Below are 22,203 nucleotides of genomic sequence, written 5' to 3'. Positions count from 1 at the left end.
AAGAAACAGCAAGAAATCCAACCCAGAAAGCTATCTAAGCAATCAAACGAGAGAAACAAAGAGACAAGACTCCCTAGTGGAGTCGCCAAATTGTTGTGGAGGTAAATCCTCTCTGCAGACAGAGACGATCCCTACTAGCCCAGACCGGGTCTAGCAACAATCACACAATGCTATCACGCAAGTTCCTAATTGCAAATAAAAAGTGGATGATGAGAACCTACTTGGATTCCAACGCTAGTGTTCGTAGAAGAGATGTCGCCCTTGTTCCTTTGCCTCGACCGGTCACGATCCCCACGATCTCCGTGATTGGACACCTGCACATGCAAAGAACAACACGAATACAAGCATAAAATCTAGTATATGCAATTATATATCAGTCAGAAAAGATATAACTCAACATCAAACATAAGACAATGAGAGTGGAACCATAATGACAGTCATCTATTATTAATAAATAACAAAGAAGAATACAACCATTGTTCTGACGTCAAATCCTCCTTTGGCTAGGTAGTCAGCTACACAAGTCTTGCAAAGCTTGTTGGGATGAGGAACAAGCCTCTCTCTCTTTGGGTGACAAGAATCTCCTTACTTAGATTTGGCCTTATGGGTGCAAAGAAGGCTCTTGCAGCTTCAAACTCTCTATCACTATGCTGGAAGTAGAACTACTGTAACTAGCTTGCTCAAGGCATAGAGACAAGCTTTTATAGATAGAGAAGAAAGAGATAGGATCAACCACATTATTCATGGGATTGGCTTTATCACTTGGAAACTTCCATGAAAGGTGGCAAACCACTTTCCCTTCTATGGAGATTCAAAGCCAAACCATCCTAGCTCAACATAGATTCAGTTGGTGAATGGGTTGAAGATAACCTTCGGAAGCTTGTTGGTTAAAAACTTTACTCAATTCGGTTGGCGCGAGTGTGACTCTGGGACAGAGCGCCAATGGCACACCCTTTTTAGAGGATTTCCCTCATTGGCGCAGGCAGTGAACTGTGGAACCGCGCTAATGCAAAAAGAGCTGTTTTCATGGATATTTTGCAAGACATGTCTTTAGGGCAAATGAAGCTCATACTTAGAGGAATATGATGCAAGTGGTTTCAGGTCATGTCACTTCTCACAGGTCCCGGAATGAGTCCTCCAGTGTGCGGGTGAGGGGTAACAGGGATGGTGACAAACGGTGACAAATCGCTGTGTAACAACAAGGACTTCATTTTCTCCTCCATCTTCCTTAGAATAGTCTACATCCAAGGAGGTGTCCCAAAACTATGCATCCTCTTCCTCCGTGATCTGGCAAACTGCCCTTTCAAGCTATGTGGAGACCAACTGGGCAGGCTTCAGAATATCAAGAAAGATATTATCCATATCAGCCTTGGGCATTGAATTCTGGCCTGCTTCAGTGCCTAATGGGCAATTATGAGGGATTGTCCCTTGAGCAGACAAAGAAACATAAGATGATGGGGAGCTTTCTTCTCCCTTTTTGATCACTGGACTAGGGATAATAACAGGTCGGTCAATTTGCAGATCTGCATAGTCATTAGAAGATGGGGTGGCTTCGGGCTCAGATTCTTTGAGGATGGTGGGACCTTCTACTGATTACTCCTGTTGATAAGCTTGTTGTTCTGCAGGTACAACAAACTCACGAGTAGTGCCTCTAGATAATGACTTCTCATAGGCAGCTCGGGTTAAGAAAGGGGCACTGCCCTTATCTTCCAAACCATGGACCTCATCCTCTTCTTCAAAACGCTCTTCCTCCATGACTATACTCTAAAAAAGGATCTTCACCCTTTTATCTTCATTTGCATCTTTGTTTCTTTGCAAAATCTACAACTGCTCCTTTGCTCCTCTATATAGCTTTAGATTTGGAAGAGAAAAGGTACTAGAAGCTCCTGCTTCCTCAGAATGTTGCTCAGCTCTTAATTTGGAAACTTCAGAGGTTAATGATTCTATCATCCTGGCCAAATTATCGATCTTCAGATCCGAGGATGATGAGGACTCACCCCTTTGTCTTCTCCTATCATCATCACCTCCGAGCCTCTCTGTAGCTATGATGTTTGATTCTACTTCAAAGGTTGCATCTTGCATATCAGCCAAAGAAGCACATCTTCTTTCTCTTAACAGCAAGCAGAACTGAGAATCGAAGGCATTGGCATAAGTGAGCATAGCAGAAGTAGGGGTAGGTTTCACTTCAGCTAGTATTCTATTGTACATATGGTTGAATCTGATATTGAAATCAGATAGCTGCTCACCATTCTCCCTCTGCAAGTTCCCAAATTCAGTATGGTAGTAGAGCAGATCTTTCCTATCCCCCCAGTGCTTTAGGAACACATCATCTAAGGCCTCAATGTCTGCTATAGACCTAGGGGTTAATTCTCTAAACCATTTCCTAGCTTCCCCATCTAGGCTTTCGACGAAAACCCTCATCCACACATCATTTTCACTTATATCCAAGTTATCAGCATAGCTATAAAATGACTGTAGATGTTCTTCAGCCGATACTCCCTCAGTACTAGTAAACTTGGGCATATATTTCTGATAATCTCCTGCAGGCATGGAATTTAAAGGAATAGGCAAGACCAGGGGTCCATACCTAGCAGCAACGATTCTTTCTATATTTGTGGGTGCTTGCTGGCCTGCCATGATTGGGAAAGGTGGAAGGGTATTAGTCGTTTGGATGATAAAAGGCCGAGAAACGAACAACAAAGCAAGAGGGCACTAATGGACTATATGGGGGACTTATTGAACAAGGAGCTCTATGAATCTTTGAAGGTATTTCTTCACTAGCAAAGATACATGGGATTTTTTAGGCTTACCTAATCCTAATGCTCCTTTATGTGAAGTTTTCTTCTGCTTAATGATCTTCTCAGGGTCAGGCACTGGTTCAGCTGGTGATGTCTAAGGATTTCTTTGAGAATGTCTCACAAACTAAGCCAAGACTATGATGTGGAGTCGCCAAAGGATGGTCTTCCTCTAGTGGAGTCGCTAGATAGATGATTACAACCAGAAATGTGCCTAGACTTTGTCTATCATCAAAATCTGGAACTGTGTCATCTCCCAGGGAAGCTGAGCTTCAATCTCCTCTCCCCAGCAACGATGCCAATTAATGTTATCACCCCAAGAAACTCTCCTAGGTTGTATCTCAAAGATGCTTGGGAACATTACAAACTCAACATAATTTTGGAAATGGATGAATGGAAGGAATGATGCTTGTTCAAGCCAAATAACCACTTCTACTATGCTTAACTCCAGACATGGGTGAACATCCCCAAACTACAAGGCTTTAGACCACCAATTACTCATAGTTTGAGGATTAGGTGAACATGGAAAATACTGACCACACCAGCAGATGCACAAGACCATGTGATGGCCAGCTGCAACCAGTAAAGAGGTCTGCAAATCCATTTCCTAATGCACAGACAGGATGACAACTCTCTAGCATTAAGTAAATAGAAACTTGCATAACACATTCAATGATACATACTATACTTCAACACAAAGGTGGGATGATAGCCCCTCTAATGCTAAATATCAAGAGCACATGAATAAATGCATAATAGGCACAACCTAGAACAGAGTAGAAATGGAAAGTGAGCCATTAATAGCAAAAGAAGCTTGTATTAGCTGAAAATGAAGACCAGATGCTGCAAGTATCAAAGTAGTTACAGTTTCTAGAAGTTGAACCTTACATCAAAACAACAACCATCAACCCTGATTACATCTGTGTTCTAGGTATATATAGAGTTTGATTACAAAGATATGTCATTGTTCTATGCGTGGAGGGGTCATAATGGACCACCAACCGCTTTAACTCTCTGATGGCGTCTCTGCTACAATCTGCTTGCTTCAATAAATTAATTTGACATTCTCTGGTGCTCTGTTGTACTTCTCGAGTAGGTGGAGTGTCATATGGATGAAATTACATAACTGATAAATGCGTTGATCTGCTCGAGGCTAGTCCTTTCCTTCTCAGCCATTCTTCATGTTAAATGTGGTTGTAGATGATTTATTACACCGAGTGCTGGACACTAGCCACCTTCTTCCTTTGGATGCACAGAACAGGCTATGGAAGAGCTAACTGCATGGTGGAACAGATATCAGTCATCGAATCAAGTGAATGGAGGGCAGAGATTTGTTGGTGAGAAGAATCAAGCGGGTGTGGGAGCAGAATCGGGCAGAAACAAGAGTGAAGAAATGTGAGTCATCAGATCTCTAGCAGACAAATCCGACGGCCATCAGGCAGGAAAGATACACGGGAGATAACGAGCAGGGGTGGGCGAATGGGCGGTAAGCGGTATGTATCGCACCACTTTTGGAGGATAGGCAATAAAGGTATGCGGGCGCGCGATCCCATTCAACGCGTGACAAGTGGATGATGGGACGCAGCGGAAACCACTTTATCGTGAGTTAATGGGCATGTAGTTCGAAGGCGTGGGAGGTGCGACTATCATCCAATCATGGTGGAGTTGATCAGATGGTAGAGGAAGTAACAGGCAGATCTTTTATCGAATGCAGTGCGGTCGTTAGATCAAGGTGCGACGATCAACGACTGGAACTAAAAGGTGATGATGGACTATGGGAGCGTGGGGTCGACATGAGTATGATTGTGCGAGGACCTAAGCTTCGTGCTCAGGGCTTAGAGACATAGGGTTCATACAGAGTTTTGGAGGAGAAACAAAGGTGGCGGGGGTAATGAGGGTGTAAGGAAGAATAAAACAGACTGATGCGAGCTCCCTTTTAGCATAAACACACGACCAGATCTGTATTTGACCCTCGAATCATCAAGGTATGTAGAAGAGCTAATAGAACCAAGCACAGTAGCTGCTTAATGACCAAAACTATCATGGGGGTGTGGTTATAGTGTGGCACCCAGAGCAGGTTGAGTAATCCTGCCTTCTCTACTCCTCTGAGCCACTTCTGTGGCTCCAATGTAGTCATCCCCATATTCGTGTCTATGATGCGGTGCATCAACTGCTCCGTCGCCAGTTGTGGGAACTTCTCATGGTCCACCAAGTCCCAGTCTTCGAGCTTCAATATCAACACTCGTGCCAAATGTAGACCGTCAAAAGAAATTTCATCTAGTAGCAAATGGGTTTGCAAGGGACTCTAACTTTCATCAATGTTCTTGGGGACCTTAGAGTTAGGATTGCACGGAGGGACATAATCTGACAACCGTGTAATAGGGTCCACACCCTGGGCTTCAACCTCCTCTATTTCCACTCCCACATACTCATCATCCATCAGGATGTCTTTGATATCTTCCTCCTCTGCTTCTAGGTTTATAGCCTTGCCTTTCTCTTGGGTAGTGGGCTTTGGTGGGTTTCGTCTTAGCAATGCATTTATCGGTATGGAAGGATTCTTGCCCTTCTTGTCTTTCATGGTCTCCTTGGTTGGGGTTGGCTTCAATCTCGGCATTCTCGGGGATTTAGGGACCTCCGCCAATACTTTAGCCACTTCCGAGGCAGCTACTTCGGCCACTCTCTCCATTTCTTGTGTTGGCTCCTCTACTACTTGCTATGTATTGATAACTTCTGGGGGCGTTGACATGATCTTCCACAATCAATCCTGTGTGTCCGCCGACAAAGGCGTAAATACCCCAGAAACTATCAGAAGCTCGTATTGCTCACGATTCATAGGCGCTTGAAAGCTCAACAACTGAATACTCAAAATTCCAAGTGTTTTTTGCTGGACAGCCACTTGTAATTTATAGGGCATTTTGAATTCGAATCCAACCATTCCCCCCAAAATCGATCCATTAATGCCATATTGGCGGCAGATTTTCAAGGATCTGAGCCATAAATTTTGTCTTAAATGCTGGCTGCCCGCTCCATTTGGCCTCACTTCTACTATCTTTTCATGAATAGTGACTTTAACAGTCACTTTCCGATCAACCTGCACGATTTCTCCCTAGGTAGTGCAACTCCCTCCATGTTGTTGTTGACCCAGTGACATGTCATTGCTTCGCACCATATTCCAATCACACATCTCCCCGACCCGAGCAGTGTAGTTTATAGTCTCGCACCTCCTTTCAGCTGCCTAGAGTACTAAGACTGTGCTACTTTCATTTAGTCACATGGCCAGACCACCAATGCATGGCTTCAAGCAACTGCCATTCACCATTCCCAGGAAGGGTTCTCCATTTAATTTGACCAGTTATAATGCTCCTTCATCGATAATCTTCTTAATAACATAAGGCCCTAACCAGTGCATCCTGAATTTCCCTGGAAATTTATCAAACTTACTATCATATAACAAAACCAAGTCATTTACCCTAAATGTGCGTAGCTTGATGTGTCAATCATGCCATGCCTTTTCACACTACTTTTGGACCTGTTGGTGAAATCCAGCCAAAAATATTTCTTCTTTGAGCTCATCCAGTTGTGCAAGCCTCTCCTCCAGGGCTCCATAATCCCTTATACCTATGAGCGTTTCTATGTGCAGACTAGGCACGATGTATTCCATAGGCATTACCACTTCCATTACCATAGACAAGCCTAAAAGGGGTTTGTCCAGTCAACTTCTTGCATGTCATTCGATAAGCCCATAGTACTGTAGGTATGTGTAGGTCTTAGTCACTTCACTGAGCATCGCTAACCTTGTTCAGTGCATTTTCAATCACTTTTTTGAACGCCTCCACTATCCCGTTATCTTGTGGGTGATAGGGTGTGCTCTTCTAGTGGTATACCTGAAATGCCTCCATCAGTGTGTTGATTGTCTCATTCAAGAAGTGAGTACCACGATCACTCATCAAGATCTTCAAACAGCCAAATTGCATCAGTACATGCTCGAATAGGAACTTTGCGACAGTCGCGCCCGTGCAATCCTTCACCAGTTGCACTTCTACCCAATGAGTCAAATAATCTGTCACAGTGATAACGTACCTTGCTCCTGTCTTTCCTTATGGCTAAATGGGTCCTACAAATTCTATCGCCCACTTCTCGAAGGGTTGCAATGTCATTTTTGGATTCAAAGGCATTTCAGCCCTCCGTGATGGCCTGCCCATTCTTTGACATACATCACACACCTTGCAATATGCTTTTGAATCATGATGAAGGGTTGGCCACCACAACCCTGTGTGTAGAATCTTCTGTGCGGTTTCTCTTTCTGCATAATGTCCTCCCATAGTGCCCCCACGAGTGTCTACGAGGATGATGTTGTTGGGTGCTAAAAGGTGTCTTTTAAAAATCCTAATTGTCTCACATTAATTATCAACCTGGGTAAGTCTTTTTGTTTCAAGAGTGTACACAATATGTGCAAGCTATAAATCCATAGAGTAATGCTTTCTAAGTTGAACTATAAAACTTGATACAAGAGTAACTAGATGCAATCATAAATCTCAAGCTGTAACTTTTAAAGGAAATAATACATCTAAGCATCAGGACTTAATCTCAAGCAAAACCATAATCAAATATGAAGCAAGAAATTCAATTGAAAATAGCATCAACCGAGAGCATAGTACCAATAACCAATCTCTTCTTAGTTGATTCAATCTAAATCACACTCAATCTCAACTAAGCAATCCAAATAGAAATGATGTCAACCAAGAGTTCAATAGCAATAACCAAACTCTTACAGCTGATTAAATCAATAGGACTAACTGTCTTAATGGCTAAATAATTTAATCTATAGGAAGCATAAATAGAATCAAATTTCAAAGCTGTGAAGCACATCAGGTCAGAATTAAAAAAAGGTGAACTAACTACAATACATGAAATCCGAAAATAGCAAACAAGATAAACTAGCAGAGAATGGAAAAACATCAAACCAATTAAACTCACATGAATTAGAAAGATATAACACAGAGAATCATAGTTTGATCCACCAGGGGCCGAGCCCTAGCCACCAACGAATACTGTTGAGCTACTTCAAAGAATATGAATGAACAACAACGTAGATTATGTATTAACCATTGAATTCAATCCTCATTACAACACGATGTGTCCTTCAGAATAACATTTTGTATATTACAATTGAGGCCCCATAGAAAAGTTAAATCCCTCAATTATATCTCCTCCTATCCTATCATATCTATCTCTAATCTAATCTCTAACCTCTAATAATCCATCCTGAATCCCCCTCTTTGATCTCTGTTCTCATTTAAATATACAGAGAGCAGAGAGAAGTTACAATAGATATAATTACAAAATGATTTCCATAACAAAATTGGGTTGTTCACAACAAATTGATCAGCAAGATAATATCTAAAATATCTTTCCATCAACATTCAACAGGAATAGGTCGAATTTGGTATTGCAACTGAGATAATTTGGAAACCGACCACAACAGTGAATCTGAGAAAAAAAAACATCTTCAAAGAACCTTCAATTTCTCTTAATACAGACCGAATTTTGGAAACCTACATGTTACAAACCAATTCGTTCCATTATGAACAAAACCCATGTTTCGGATTTTCCAGATTCTTCTCCACTTGCCTGAAACGTCCAATACAAAACTGTCACTTCTTATTCCAGTGAATTTCTAAGTTGGAATATTTAATGATGAGCTGGACATCAAATCTGCAATCTGGAAAATATCTTGGAGGCTAAAATGGTGAGTGATGTTACAACAAATTTATTAATAAACCATCATTGGTAAAATCATGCATGATAATCATCAATTTATTAAAAATAAAGGAGAAGAAATAATATTTATCCATAAGAGCATAAATAATTATAAAATGGAATTATATGATAAAGTATGATAAATGACATGATAAAGAATGGTAGAAATAGATGAAATAGGCATTAAAGAGTGATAATAATAATGACAAACTAGTGGCCCAACATACCCCTAAACTGAATATATTGCATTTCCTCATGCAATCCAAAGCCTCTTTATTAACCAAGCAATAATACAAAAATTGTTCATCCCAACTCATAAAATGGAGAGAACAAATGAATTCTTCCTCAAATAATGAATATTCAATTTTAGCAACCTTGATGAAGGTGTAACAATTTTTACATTGACGTTAAACTATATGTATATGAAGTTGCAGCAAAATATGATATAGGTAACAGCAAACTCTATTAACCATTTTCTCAAAAACTACAAACCAGATTTTGTTGAAATTTTGCAAGTAGATTTCTACTATATTAATGCTTCTATGATCCAAAAATCATGTTGTTTTGATGCACGGATCATGAGATATAAACAAAATGGTTGTAGGTGATAGTGCATGATTTCTGAAATTTTATGAACTAATTTAACTTGAAATTATCTGGGTTTGTGTATTTTAATGGTACTTCTTTGTTATCCAGAAATAACAAGAATTCAGTTCATAGTTTTAAAAATATATGCAAATCAATTTCTGCATTGTATAAAAATGAAATTGTATGCCTTGAATGAGAAAGAAAGTAGAAAACATCCATCATGTGTAGAAATTCCTCCCCCAAACTAGAGAATCAGCATGCCCTCATGCGATGCTAGAAAATGAATAGAGGTGGTTGTTACAATCTGTTGAAATCTATGATGGGTGTAAAACAACATGGAATAAGGGAGGTGTTGAGAATGAATAAGAAGATCAATGGATGATAAAGGATATTAATGGCATGGTCATAAGAAAGAAATGAATGAAAGTAACACTCCCCCAGACTGAAAGAATCTATGTCTCTGAAAAATGGGAAGTGGTAAAGATGTGGAATGAATGATGATAAATAATGCTCAATGGGTTTTCATGAAATTCTCCTTAATTTGTAATAAATTAGAAAATTATGCTATTTTACCTCAAGTTTTACCGCCGAAAAAAAAATGTGGAATGACATGTATGGACTAGAATTTGTTGAAGCTGATGTAGGCTGAGTTGATGCTGAAAGTGATGCAAAAGGTGGAATCCAGGCAAGCACATCATGTCTGAACAATTGTTCATGTTCGCGAGTTTCTCGAGCCTCTTCTGTTAGTTGCAATAGTGTAGCCTTGTTGCGAATAGAGTTTCCCCCCATACTTGTTGTTCTCCTGTAAACAAATCACTATTTTGCATGCAAATTTCTTGAATCCACAGTTTTAGTTTTGAACAACAACAGATAAGCTGTATGAAAAAATACCAATCAGAAAAAACTTTTGTATAAATGCAATACTAATATTTTGTCAAATCAACAAGTTATGGTAGAGTGCAGTAATTATATCGCATGCTATCCCATAATGCATACATTCCCCCTTCCAATTGAAAAAGGGATTCCATGACCATAAAGCATATGAAAGGTGTTGTGTTGACGGCAAGGCAAGGGAATTACCAATACAACAGTAAATGAAACAGAGTACACATACCAATGATAAGACGGCGAGAGGTATGGTTATAATGAGAGTAGAGTGTGTAAACATAGTTATGAATAAGGGATAGGATATTTTGGATTGATGATAAGTTATGCAAAAAAGAAAATGACAGCAATATGCTAAAAGGATGCTTTGCTGACAGTATTCTAGCTGAAAAATGATGCGATTGATTGGAAAACAATTTCTCACGTGTAAAGGTTCAAGCGCCAAAATGTTGGGTGCTAAAAGGTGTCTTTTAAAACTCCTAATTGCCGCACATTAATTATCAAGTTGGGTAAGTCTTTTTGTTTCAAGAGTGTACACAATATGTGCAAGCTATAAATCCAGAGAGTAATGCTTTTTAAGTTGAACTATAAAACTTGATACAAGAGTAACTGGATGCAATCATAAATCTCAAGTTGTAATTTTTAAAGGAAATAATACATCTAAGCATTAAGACTTAATCTCAAGCAAAACCATAATCAAATCTGAAGCAAGCAATTCAATTGAAAATAGAATCAACCGAGAGCATAGTACCAATAACCAATCTCTTCTTAGTTGATTCAATCTAAATCACACTCAATCTCAACTAAGCAATCCAAATAGAAATGATGTCAACCGAAAGTTCAATAGCGATAACCAAACTCTTACAGCTGATTAAATCAATATGACTCACTGTCTTAATGGCTAAATAATTTAATCTACTAGAAGCATAAATATAATCAAATTTCAAAGCTGCGAAGCACATAAGGTCAGAATTAAAGAAAGGTGAACTAACTGCGATACATGAAATTGGAAAATAGAAAACAAGATAAACTAGCAGAGAATGGAAAAAAATCAAACCAATTAAACTCACATGAATTAGAAAGATATAACACAAAGAATTGCAGTTTGATTCACCAGGGGCCAGGCCCTAGCCACCAACGAATATTGTTGAGCTACTTCAAAGAATACGAATGAAAAACAATGTAGATTATGTATTAACCATTGAATTCAATCCTCATTACAGCACAATGTGTCCTTCAGAATAACATTCTGTATATTACAATTGAGGTCCCGAACGAAAATTTAAATCTCTCCATTATATCTCCTCCTATCCTATCCTATCTATCTCTAATCTAATCTATAACCTCTAACAATCCATCTTGAATACCCCTCTTTGATCTCTGTTCTCATTTAAAAACACAAAGAGCAGAGAGAAGTTACAACAGATATGGTTACAAAATGATTCCCATAACAAAATTAGATTGTTCACAACAAATTGATCAGCAAGATAATATCTTAAATATCTTTCCATCAGCATTCAACAGCAACACGTCGAATTTGGTATTGCAACTAAGATAATTTGGAAACTGGATGCAACAATGAATCTAAGAAAAAATTCTTCATCGAACCTTCCATTTCTCTTAATATAGATCAAATTTGGTGCCCATCACAAAACTAATTCGGTTTGTTCTGAACAAAACCCATGTTTCGAATTTTCCAGATTCTTCTCCACTTGCCCGAAACGTCCAATGCAAAACTGTCACTTCTTATTCTAGCGAATTTTTGAGTTGGAATATTTAATGATGAACTAGAGATCAAATCTACAATCTAGAAAATATCTTGGAGGTTAAAAAGGTGAGTGATGTTACAACAAATTTATTAATAAACCATCATTGGTAAAATCATGCATGATAATCATCAATTTATTAAAAATAAAGGAGAAGAAATAATATTTATCCATAAGAGCATAAATAATTATAAAATGGAATTATATGATAAAGTATGATAAATGACATGATAAATAATGGTAGAAATGGATGAAATAGGCGTTAAAGGGTGATAATATTAATGACAAACTAGTGGCCCAATAGTTGCTTCTTTCGAACTCAGGTACATACCGTCGTAATATCTCATTAGTCCCCATTTTGTACATATGCCCAGCAATGATAGAGAAATCTTCCATGCGCACCACTAATTCCTTCTTTTGCTGGATAGTGTATCCTCCTGGTGCAGCTCTTGTTGTTAGGAAGTGTATTGTATCCTCAAAATGACCATCCACAACATGCACTGCAAATAGCTGCGTGTTAGGCAATCCTTCTTCCAAGTTAGTAGGTTCCTCCCCCGTTTCGATGTGCAACAAATGGTCTGGTCCCGCATTCAATCGTCCAGGCTTCACAATAACTTCAAAATCATACTCCTAGAATAGTAAGAGCCATCTACATATTCTCCCTCCCAACACACGCTTATTGACCATGTAGTTTAGAGCGGAGTGATCCATATACATCTTAAAATGGTCTCCCAGCAGATAGTGCCTATACTTCTAGAGTGCATACACTGTAGCTAGCCCCTTGCACTTAGTGGTGGAATACTTCTTCTCTGCATTGGATAATCTACGGCTTACGAACGCAATAGGATGGTCCAATCCTTCTCCGCCAGCTTATGTCAGTGCTTCTCCAAGCGTTATACATGATGCATCGACTTGTACATGAAACTCTTTATTCCAGTCCGAGAAGACTAGAATCGGCGTGGTAACTATATTTTCTTTCAATATATCCAAGCTCTTCTTACAGTCATCGTTCCAGCAGAAAATGACATCTTTCTTCAACAGTTTCTCCATAAGTGCGGTGATCTGAGCGTAGCCTTTGATAAACTTTATGTAATATCCCGTATGTCCCAGAGTAGCCTGCAGCTCTTTCACACTCCTTGGTGCTTCCAAGTTCAGTGTCACCACGATCTTCATGGGGTCTACCATCAATCCCTATATGCAAACCACATGCCCCAATAGATTTCCAAAAGGAACGCAAAACAGACACTTCTTGAGATTGAGTGCAATCTGGTACCTTCGATAGGTATCCAGCATGAGTTGGAAGCTTGCTACATGGCACTTAACTAGCCCAAATACGGTCTAGTCATCAAAATATACCTCCATAAAATTATGAATAAATTCCTTGAATGCCACAACAACCACACGCGAGAAGATCGCAAGTGCATTATTCAATCCAAATGGCATTACAGTGTACTGAAAACAACCCCACTCAGTTGCGAAGGTTGTCTTGCTCCTATCCTCTAGCGCGATTTTGATTTGGGGGTACTTAGAGAACCCATAAATGAAGGAATATGCTTCTCAAGTGCCTACATTATCAAACACTTCATCAGTGAACAAAGTCGAGAAAGGATCATGCACACAAGCGTCATTTAGTTTTATGAGATCCACGCATATCCGTATCTCATCCTTCTACTTCTTCTCTTGTACCAACATTGGGCTTACCCAATCAGATTCTTCCATAGGCTCAATAATGCCTACCACGAGCATCTTATCTAGCTCTAAGCGGACCTTCTCCTTATATTTCGGATTGAGACGGTAAGGCCTTTGCTTAACTGGCTTCGCGTCAAGCTTTAACGTGATCTTCATCATTCCTAGGTCCCCGATTATCCCTTTCAGATCTGTAAACTTGGTAGGGAATAAATCTTGGTATTCACGGAGAAATTCAGCGACCTTATCCACCATTGTGTCATCCCAATAGTCTCCAATCTTTGTGAATTTTGGGTCTACCTCAGTACCAATGTTCACTTGTTTCATTTTCAATGGTGCAGTTATATCAGGGTTCTCAATCTGCAATCCTTGAACCTCACGGTGACCTTTTGTTTCTGGAATGTTAATCTTCTACATATCCTCATCCTCTTCTTTAGTAGTTACATTATAACATTCTAGCACACAGCTCAGCTGAGTAGCCCATTTAGGCCAAATCAGTTTTAAAGGATCCTGCAGTGTCTTAAATATTGTTGCTTTCACCTCTTGTAGCGCTTCATCAATACTGTCAAACCAATCCTCAAAACTGAATGTCATCATGAGTCCATCGCGTGGGATATCCCATTCGCCTATCCCATGGCGGAGCTCTGTTTATATATACCGATTCATTGGGACAACATCCAGGGAATTACAGAACAAGTGCACCCACTCAAGTTGGGGCTTTTCTCCATAAGCCTGAGTCCATTTGGCCAAATGTGTGCGCGGATCATTCTTCCCATCATACTTGTCTGTCATTCATATCTTATGCTTCCCAAATTGTGTTCTCATCATCCTCCTACATTTGCGCCAATCATTAAAGCTTCCCTTGTGCGTACCCCACCATATTGTGGGCGTAGCGCGTAGTGCCTAGTCTAATGCCTGGAAGCGCTACTTTTTTGGTACCTACCTTTCAAATGCATCCAAAAAGATATCTACCTCATTCAAACCATCATAAGTAGGTATATTTCTTACCTCTGAAGACACATAGTGCAGCGACTGGGTCATCATGTTGCAATTCAGCGTATTTACTTCATATAACTAATTCTGCCAACGTTCTATTTCTTCATCGAAGTCCAAAGTGCAGGAACTCTTGCGATCCCATGTAATTTGTCCATCCGTGGAGGGATTCACCCAATCTTGGTCTCACACAGTTATCTTATAGAGACAGTCCAAGTCATCATCACTCTCATAATAACAGACATGTTCAGTATAACACGATCCCTCAGTAGGACTGAGGGGTACTATTACGTGCAGTGGTTTCTTCTCAAAGATCATCTTTCGATTCTTCATATTTATTACCCCATTCATATCAGTAGCCCAATCAATTCCCAGGAGTGCAGGATAGGGATTGTTGTCATCCACAATCTCTATTACTTCAAAATCAGCCAACGCGCTCAGTCCCTCAATATCCATGGTCACCCCCTGTAGCCACCCCATGGGGTTGATCTTCTATTGATTCACCATTCTTAGCTGAATCAGGGACCATTGCAATGTGTTAGAGCCTAGATCGACCTCAAGTTGAAGGGAGGCAATCCTAGGATAAACATAAACCACGCTTAACTTGGTAGCTAGCCCTACCAATTCAGGAGAGGGCTCTCTCCTTGTCAATCTCAGTTAGGATGACTGTAATTACAACTTGAGATGACTAAATTGAAATCAACTCAGATTTGCAGACATGTTCTATAGGGTGAGATAAATAAGTGTTTGTGCACTTGGAATTGAATGAGATGGTTGATTTAACACTGCTGAGGGGCTGAGGATGGCATGCAGAGACCATGAATCCTCTTCAAACTGCTGAAAACATTAAAAACTAAATGCATTCCCAAGGAAAAGCACTGTTATAAATGTATTTTGCCTATTTCTCTTGATTCATTTAGTTTGGAAGAATGGGAAGATTTTGAAACATATAAATCATAAGAAAAAATTATTACAAAATAAAAAACAATATAAAAACACAGTATCACAAGAATCCCACAAAAATCGTTGCAAAACCTAGTTTTATTCCTTGCCAAACTGCTGTAGGGATATACAATAGAGCTCAGAGCTTCCACAAGAGTCCAACCTTTACAAATGACTAAGAAAGTGCATAATATAGGCATCAAACCACTTGTGCTAGCCATCAGGGGTCGAATCCATGAGAAAATGGGTGTTTTCAACCATATCTAAACTAAGAACAAGAATATAGGCACTGGAACAACTTGCCTCTAAAACCATGGAAACTGATTCATTCCTCCCTCAACCACCTCAAAATGATGAATTTACCTCTAAGAGTAATTTTGAAATTATATTTACATCCAATAGAATCCATTACATTCATATATTTACCTAAAAAGAGCCCAAAATTCAAATTACAAAAAATCTAGGCGAAATTTTGATTTTGGAGCCAAACTAGCAATTTCCATCCAATGCGCAGTGCCCCTAATCCAATGCGCAATGCTTTTTCCAATCCAGTTTTAGGGACCTTCTCGATGTCCAAATTGGGTGCATGATAGCTCATTGGAAATATTGTCAAGTCTACTTTTTGGAACAACTTTAATTTCTATATTTGGATGTCATATGACCCCTCAAAAATGGAATCTCCCAAGATTGCTTCCTGTGTGTCAAAAAAGTGGCAGAGATGTCATTTTTTGATAGTTTTTTTGACCTTTAGGTGACCAAGATCTCCTCCAAAATTGATGAAACTTTTTGGGTTTTCTTGTTTTTTTATGATGAATCCAAAAATTTGAACCATTCATTCAAAAAATGCTCTAGTCAAAAGTGCAACGCCACACCTATTGGGTTTTCCTGTGTTTCCAATTTCAAAATTTGAAAATTGCAAAATTTTCTCAAAATTGCCCCAAAATTGGCACAAGGCACCCTCAAGCACTGCTATGATGATCTTATGAGGCATCAACAAGAATTTCTAATTTTTTTTTCTCCTTTTGGCTTCTCAAAGCCTTCCTCAACCTTGCTAATTCATGATGGGATTTTACCCTTTCCACCATTTCACAAAAAGTAAAACATCACTAATGTCTGAAACAAGAAATGGTAAATGGGCAGACTTGTAGCTCTCTCAAACTGGTGGGCTCCTCTCTGATATGTTTTCCTCCCTTATGAGGTCTTCTTCCCTGAGTGTCTCTCTCTCTAGAACTGTCACTATGTGTCTCTTCCTCCATTTCATACCCACTGTCCCTCTCCATTTATTGTACTGCTATTTGTCTTTATGGTCAATGAGGAGTGATGGAGTAATGAATGAGGGTATGATGAGTATGAAGAGATTTTAGATAGGAATGTTAATGAGGGTGCACAAGAATGGGATAGGGGTGTAGGAAATGAGTGATTAATGAATGATGTAGGGTTTGGGAGTATGATAGGGTTTAGGGCATATGATATAGAGTTTGATATGTGAAGGGTAGGGTTTTATAAAGGGTTAGGGTTTTGTATGTAAGGGATTTAGGGTTTTAGGAGAATGGGGGAAGGGAATAGGACTTAGGGAAGATGGGATTAGGAGATAGGTTTAAAAGGAGAATGATAAACAACTGTGGTCTGAAATGTATGTGGTAATTTAGAGACAAATTAGGGTTTAGTTTTTAGAGAGGTATAAACCACCAAAATTCATGTAAACCCTAGCTTCATCTGAAAAGAGGCTCTATTTACTTGATAGGAAGTGACATGAGGAAATTTACAGTGATTGAAGATGATTTTAGGGGTTTTGGCAGCTTCACAGTCCAATGCACAACGCCAATCCAATGCGCAGCGCTAGTGTGATTTTGCACTGAGAGGAACCATCCAATGTGCAACGCCAATCCAATGTACAACACCTTTTTGCAGACCACTTTTGGAGGCCTTCCCGGTATCCAAATTGGGCAAGGATAGCTTATTGGAAATCTTGTTGAGTCTATTTTCCAAAACGTCTTGAATTTTTCAGTTTGGAGTTCATTTGCCCTATCAAAATTCAAATCTCCCAAGACTGGTCAAAATGTGCAAAATGAGGCTGCCTAAATGCAGAGTGATGTTGCAGTCAACTTTTGAAGGTCTTCTTCAACTCCAAATTAAGCTCATGATAGCTCATTGGAAATATATATTTGTTTAATTATCATTTGAATCATCAAGAAAGTCATTTGGCCAACCAGGCGAGAAGAAATCTTGATTTTACCAAGGTCACTCCAGAGGTGCAGCAACTTTCCTGAGGCAACTATATTTTTGACATTTCTCTAAAACCATGACACCTGTGTAAAAAGTGAAGGAGGTTTTTGTTCCTTGGCCTATTATGGACAAAAATCTCTCTCACTTTTTCCAAATTCATCATCTATTTCTCAGAACCATCATTTGAGTAAAACCTATCCCAATGTGTGGAACAGGGGATTTGTAGAAATGAAGGGAAATGAAGGGGATAAGAGGCTTCTTAATTCTTGAGAAAATTTTGGGAAGTAGGGAGGGATGTTAGGAAGTAGGGGAAAGTGGGATTTCAAATATTGAGTGAGGGGAAGGGGTCCAAAAGGGAAAAACACAGGCCTAGCCTAGAAAATTGTCAAATTGTAGCAAGAAACTAGGGTTTGTGGGAAAATGAGGAATTTGAGGGATATCAGTGATGGGAAGTGTTTAATAAAGTACAATAAGGATAGGGAAAGGTGTATGAGCATCAGGATACAAGTTTTGTTTATGATTTGACCACCCAAGAAAAATTACTTTCAAAATCCTAGGAGAGGGCAATGAGCCTTACCCAAGTACGACTGAAGCATGAACAAGGTGTAAAATGACCCATTGAAACCTGAAATGATGATGAAAACTCTCTGCATGCTGGTACACTTAGTTGAATGATGACATGGACTGACAATTAGAAAACTTCGAAAGGAGTGAAAACAAATCCTAGACCTAATACATAGTGACCAAATTTTACTTGAAGACTCACTGAAATGACAAAATTTGACTTTGACATCCTAAGACCACTTTGTAAGAGCATGTTTGATCACTGATGGAAGGCTTCAAAGACTGAAACTAACACAATGCAGGTCTCCCCATCCACTCCCAAGTCTTCTTTGGTAGGACATTTGCATCTGACACCAGGTCCAAAATGACCTTATCCATTTCATACTCTCCTATCTGTGTGGTCAGTCTCATCTCCCATCCCGTCCTTGTTTTATGCTTTCCAATATTTCATACTATGTGTGTCTCACCTAGCATGGTTCTAGTGCATCTATTGATGACTTCTTGTAACCCTTTCATAGCCTTATTGTCACATAGTAACTTCATATAGGTTTCCAAGAAAGTTGTGAGCATAGAGGGGTCCATCTCCTGCTCAGGCTTATCCTTGCTTCCTGAGGTGGAGGCCTCAGCGAAGCTCTTCTTATATTCCATGAGGGTTTCGTATGCCCGCTCCAAATCAAACTTAGCATCCTTTGATGGGGCTTTGTGAACCCATGTACTATCTTCTGACTATTTCCCCTTGTCATATCCTATTGCGATTCCACTTCTAAGCACTATATTTACATTTGGATCCTCTTCACGCAGCTCAGATCTCATCATTTGTAGGTTCTGAGTCGGTGGAGGTGGTAGCACCGCTTTGTCACATATCCTAGCTATCAGCATAGGACAGTCTTCCGTTTCATGATCAAACAATGTGCAATACTTGCACGATGGATGCATTGGATTAGTGCAATCGCGGGCATAGTGTCCTGGTCCTCCGTAATTGTAGAAAATAAACTATCCTCGACCCCTACCAAGTCCTCCTCCGCCTCGGCCTCTTCTGCACCCATGAAATCCTATTCGTGCCATTCCTATGCTCTAGTCAAGGGGCCGCATTTCAGCCTGAACCCTATAGGTGGGAGTTCTATCCAACATCAGTCTTAGCTCCTACAAGTATGCTCATCATGCCCTACTGACCAAAAAAAGTTGCAGAATAGCTGTTGCAGTGTATGTAAAAACTTCTATAGCAAGTGACAGTTATACGTGGCATGCTTTCCAGTTACCTAACAGATAGTGCACCATAATGCAGGCCTCACGCTAGGTCCTGCTTGAGCTTCTGGCCTTAAAGGCATCGATCCCCCTCCTGCAATATAGTTTGCAAAGACTGGGAAATGGTCTTTGTCATTACCCTGACTCTTGCATTTCAAGCACCATACCTCCTTACATACCTCTGGTCAAACCGTCCTGTCCTACTTCAAAATTTGCATCTCAAGGCACAGATTCTTCAGCTATGCATGGATCTATTGAACTCCTAGATTAGGATCTTGCATCGGAGTTTCATGTAGTCTCATGGCAATCTCCAAGGCCTCTGCCTAAGTTGTTATCTTCTGCTGCAATAGTACACTCCTTAAGTGTGGTAGTAGTGAAGCCACAAATCACTTGTGATGTTGTCCATTTGTTAAATTCATGTTGGCTTCGCGGATTGTACATTTCAGCCTCTGATCTAGTTCCCAAGGTGTCTTTCCTGGTTGCATCATGATCTCTTTGAATCCCAAAATCGACTGTGCCTCAGATTTAGGCCTATTAAATTCCCTATTCAGTGCTGCCTGGATGTCTCCTACTCCAACATTCAGGTTATCGTTAGAGTACTTAATATACCAAGTTAGCACGCAATCTTGCAGAGCACGAACCAGTGCCACCTTCTTGATATGATCATTTGTAACACCTTGAGCTTCCCATACAGCCCTCACAATGAACCAAAATTGGTCCGGGTCCTCATTTCCTAAGCCTTTGAACAAAGGCAACTTCACTGTATTTGCCATACTGAATCGCGGTGGAGGTGGAGGTGGTATGGGTGAAGTTGGAGGTGAGGGTGGTGAAGTCGGAGGTGGTTTGGGTGGAGGTGGTATTCACAAGAATCCTTTTCTTATTAAATGAATAGTACTTCGCAAAGAAACCTTCGCTATCCCTTCTTCATCACCTTGTGGAGGTGAAATCAAGGGACTATACTCTGGACCCTTTTTTCCTTCATTCCTATAAGTTTTTCTGCTTCACGTAGTCCCAAACATCAAGGTAGCTGCATAACCTGTTTTTCGCACAATAGCATTTTAATCCAGGTATTCAAATATTTTACGTACTTATCTCGCGGTCCTTTGAAAAAGTGCCACTCTACCTCGCTATAGCTGACTAAGGTGTTGACTGCAAATTCAACCACAAATCCTCCTATGACACGATCAAGCCAATGATCGACATCGCGGGTGATCTTATCCTCTGATGCTTCCAACCTTCACACTAACTCCGAGGTCCACATAATAGGACCGTCAAGTTTCCACCTTCCTTAGCTATCTACTAGCTTCATGATCCACTCGTATAGCTCAATAGGGAAGGAGCAAAAAAGGATCTCGTGGATCTCTATATATAGGTATCTATCCAACCACTATTCCTTTGTCAGTCATGGGTTTCTATTTTCTTGTGTTGTGAATTTGTGGATATTTCTATCCAACCAGTCTCCAATCTCCCTCTTAGTTGGATTCCAGTGATACGACATCACACATCTCTTATGCAGATTCCGGTCTCGGAAACAGAACCATTTTTTGGCTTAACGGGGCTTGACCTAGGTTTAGTGTTAATTAACCAAACAAATCCCTACACTACTGGCAATTTTGGCATCATCCCGCAGAGCGTGGACTAAAGTCTCACCCAAAGCGGTATGGGGGGATGATGGAACCAAGTTTCTACACCTTAGATGGTTGTGATGACGTTTGATTCCCTTTACCCCTGCCTTCACACAAGCGGCTTCGCTCTAGGGCTTGCAAGACAAACCCTCTATTCCAACCTTTAATACCTTCGCAAAAGTATATGATCAACCTTTGCGCAGCCCTAATCTGTGGCTCAGGTACTTTCATGCTGCTATGGCAGTGTGTTGTGCAGATTCCCCAATTATCCTAAGTGATTTTCTTAGCTCATCAAATACTTAAGGTTAACGTCGTGTAAGCATATATTCATAATTGTGTTCGATTATTCAATGTAATTGCATTCATTTGCACATCATATCAGCATAATAAAGGAAATTCATACATAAAATATTCAAGCACATCAACATAACAAAGACACAGAAATTGCAGAATAACTCCTTTTATTAATATCTTCCAAATGTTTACAGACTTTGTCCACCCTGCGCACATAGCTGTAGGGGTCTGCACACTTAGATGCAGAATTCTACCCTAAGCCTCTGCGCACTTAGCTACAAAACCTCTATCTACACTATGACCCAAGACTTAGACTTCTTCTTCAGAGCTATCACTCTATTACATGATCTGCCATTCTCTTGATTGATGCCTAAACTACTTAGAGCTTAGCTCTTTTTATATAATCCCATGGTCTGCAGACCATGGGTAGGTCTCTTTTAGCCAACTTTACTTTACAAAAATAAGGGCGGACTACCCTTTTTGACACATAACACCTTCCGACTCTGCAACCACAAAATGTAGAGTCTTTACAATTATATTATAGAAATTGACATAGCATGGGCTTTTAGCCCCAAAACTTCCCTTGGGGGATCCCACTCCCAACACTTAGACTTCTCTATCAAGACTGCAAAACTTGTCTATGAACTCCACTACTTAGAGCTTACTTACTTAGCTCCTTTTTATACAATCCCATGGTCCGCGGACCATGGGTGGATCTTTACAACCAGCTTTACACTTTACAAAATATGTACGTACAACCCTTTATGACTCTTGACACCTTCACTCTCCGCTACCACAAAATGCGGAGAATTTACAACTTTATCACAAGATTTG

This window comes from Pinus tabuliformis, chromosome 3_2 (assembly GCF_031772625.1).
Source record: "Pinus tabuliformis cultivar Carrire ecotype Pingquan chromosome 3_2, CPIR1, whole genome shotgun sequence".
NCBI lineage: Eukaryota > Viridiplantae > Streptophyta > Pinopsida > Pinales > Pinaceae > Pinus > Pinus tabuliformis.
This window is presented reverse-complemented; position numbering follows the sequence as displayed.